Source organism: Leptonychotes weddellii, chromosome 5 (assembly GCF_054177405.1).
Source record: "Leptonychotes weddellii isolate Sample4059 chromosome 5, ASM5417740v2, whole genome shotgun sequence".
Classification (NCBI taxonomy): Eukaryota; Metazoa; Chordata; class Mammalia; order Carnivora; family Phocidae; genus Leptonychotes; species Leptonychotes weddellii.
The window spans coordinates 92,945,599-92,948,938 of record NC_138373.1 but is presented as its reverse complement, the minus strand read 5'-3'; the positions used below and the strand labels follow the sequence as shown (position 1 = coordinate 92,948,938).

Sequence of the window (3,340 nt, the reverse complement as noted above, 5' to 3'; positions counted from 1 at the left end):
AAAATGCTATGACCAGAGACTTGCAGGTCAGTGTTTGTTAATTCAGTATTTGTGGTATAATGAGAATCAACTGTTTATCACTTTAAGCAGAAATATTAAAAGCCACTGCCCAATTAGCTTCTTGTTTTATTCCCTCTGCCATGAGAATGTCAGGACCTAAGTAGGGACTGTTTCTTAAGCCTGAGTTCTGAAATGGGAATGCACAGAGTAGAGTCACAGTAGCCAACCCCCAGCTAGCTACATGCAGTATGAATGAGAAATAAATGTTGCTTGAGGTTGCTGCTGCTTTAAAGCTACCTAATACAGTGTACTTATCATCTTGCCAAAATTATTTATCAGTGAAAAATTATTTATGTAAACACTTGATAACAAGTAACATGTTCTGTGTCTTACACAGTGTCAAACACACAGTAGCCCTCCATAATTATTGAATGAATGAATAAATGGATGAAATAAATAAAAGAGAACTAGGAGATATCATAGTATATAGTATCACCCACATTTGTTTGGGAAGGATAAAAGTAGTTCAAGTGACTGGGGCTCTTCTTTCCTCCCCATTATGCAGGCATCCACACCTTCTTGTGCGATGCAGGCCACATTCCTAAGACATGATGGGGAAGATTGGAACAAACTGATTTGACTACATTGGACTCGTGGTCATTAGGGCTGCTTTTGAGTCTGGCAGAGTGGATATTGTCTCTATTAGTGACCCCTTAATTGACGGCAACTTCATGGTCTACATGTTCCAGTCTGATTCCACTCATGGCAAGTTCAGTGGGTCAGTCAAGGCTGAAACATGGAAGCTTGTCATTAATAGAAAGCTCATCTCCATCTTCCAGGAGAAAGATCCTGCCAAAATCAAATGGGATGATCCTGGTGGTGAATATGCTGTTGAGTCCACTGATGTCTTTACCAACTTGGAGAAGGCTAGGGCTCACTTGAAAGGTGGAAGAAAAAGGGTCATCTCTGCCTCTTCCACTGATACCCCCATGTTTGGAATGGGCATGAACCCTGAGAAGTATGACAACTCCCTCGAGATTGTCAGAAATTTCTTCTGCACTACCAAGTGCTTGGCCTTTTTGGCCAAGGTCATCCATGACAACTTTGACATGGTGGAAGGACTCATGGCCACAGTCCATGCCATCACTGGATGGCCCCTGATGGTCCCTCTGAGAAGCTGTACCTTCAGTAAAGTACACTGTACCCATCACAGACAAACAAACAAAAACAAACAAAGTCTCTGGGGATTACTTGAGGATATGGGAATAGATTGGGTCCTGGAATCATCATGAAGCCATTTGTCCAACTCTGTGCAATACCATTTGCCCAAGAATCTGGTACTAATTCAGTCTAGAAAATAGTTTGGTGAAGCTTGAGTGAGTGATGAGTCTTGCGCTTGATGTGCTTCCAGTAAATATTTAATAAATATTTGTTGATCATAATGCCATTTTAAATAACATTTCATGAAAAATGTATCCTGACTTATTAAAATGAGGAAATAAACTAGAACCCAGGGAATACCCCATCAAGATTATAATATATCTTTGATGAGCAGATGAGTGATTTAAAAATTCCATGTTACTAAATCAAGGCCACAGCAACACAAATTTACTTAGTTCATTTATTTTTAAGAATACATTTTAGCTTTGAATATTTATGACAGTTTTAAGCATGCTCACAATGTATTGCCTTATTTGAAAAGTATAATTAAATTTCTGCTTTGGGAGATATTGATATTATTAATGTGTCAGGATAAATCTGAAAGCACGGTGTGAAAATGGGAGCACTAATAGCTTAGTCCAAATCACTGCCTTTCTGTTTGAACAACTTTATTTTTTAATTATTTTTATTTATTTATTTATTTTTTTAAAGATTTTATTTATTTATTTGAGACAGAGAGAATGAGAGAGACAGAGAGCATATGAGAAGGGGGAGGGTCAGAGGGAGAAGCAGACTCCCTGCCGAGCAGGGAGCCCGATGCAGGACTCTATCCCGGGACTCCGGGATCATGACCTGAGCCGAAGGCAGTCGCTTAACCAACTGAGCCACCCAGGCGCCCCCAACTTTATTTTTTTTTAAAGATTTTATTTATTTGAGAGGGAGAGAGAGAGAGAGAGTGCACATGAGCGGGGGGAGGGGCAGAGGGAGAATCAGACTCCTCGCTGAGTAAGGAGCCCAATGTGGGGCTCGATCCCAGGACCATGGGTTCATGACCTGAGCCGAAGGTGGATGCTTAACCAACTGAGCCACCCAGGCGCCCCTCTTGGAGCAACTTTAAACATTCTGTGTATATGATGAGTCACATATCCAGAAGAGTAAAAGTTGATGTAAAATCCACCTCCTTGGGACAACCACCATCGTCTCCTTTCTCGGTTTTGCAGGCAATACCTGCACTATGTCATTTATTTCACACCTGACATCTGGGAAGAATAGTAAAAAGTAGCATAACATCTTTTGTTTGTGTCTTAAAAGGTTTTCCTAGACACCGTAGTTGTTCCAAGCCCAGAAGACTTTGTCAGCCCAAACTGGACCAATTACTATTACTATAAGGAGAACTTATAACTGTATTTTTATCCCTTTTATGTTCTCTAAGTTTTACACTGACCTGTTAATTAAAACAATTCTAAAACATTGTAGTATTTGCTTACTAAATCAATGAATTACTGCAAGTATAAAACAGAATCTGAGCTTTAACTATTTATTTTATTGCTAAAGAAAGTCCATTTGTAGAATTTTGTTAAGGGGAAAAAAAACTTCATGTGAATCTTTGAGAGACTTTGATACATAGTCATTCAATAAAACAGGTGATTAATATATTAACTATAGAAGATAAAACTATTTGACAAATTTTTGAGAAAACTAATGCACCTGCAAAAATACTCATAAATCAGGTTCATTTATTCCCAGGATTAGAGAAGCCCTCCCAAAGATGCTCAGGCTTATAACAAAGAACAATAAAATTTAATTAGATATCAAATAAAGGGGGGTGAGGAAGGAGTGAGGGAGGAAGGAGAGCTATTGCGAGAGAGCAGCATGTGAAAAGGTAAAGATGTATAAAAACATGGAAAGTTTGAAGAAATTCATTCAAATTTGATTTTCAGAAGAAAACTATAGAGAAATAAAAACATTTTTAACAGAGGCCATTTGAATCCCCGCCATGTGTGTTAATATATTACTTGGTGTGAGGACATCAACATTACTCCAGGTGCCAGGATAAGTGACAGCATACCAGCTCTTTAAGAGTTATTGGTTCTCAAAAGTATTTGGTTTGTTTTTTGTTTCTTGTTTTTTGTTTTTATTTTGTTTTGTTTTGTTTTTCGAGAGAGAGAAAGTGCAAGCA

At 38.4% G+C, this 3,340-nt stretch overlaps 1 pseudogene; it reads left to right on the top strand.

Moving 5' to 3' along the window:
• The first annotated feature begins 611 nt into the window (after window positions 1–611).
• LOC102738031 (glyceraldehyde-3-phosphate dehydrogenase pseudogene) lies at window positions 612–1,292 on the top strand (annotated as a pseudogene).
• Window positions 1,293–3,340: the final 2,048 nt, after the last annotated feature.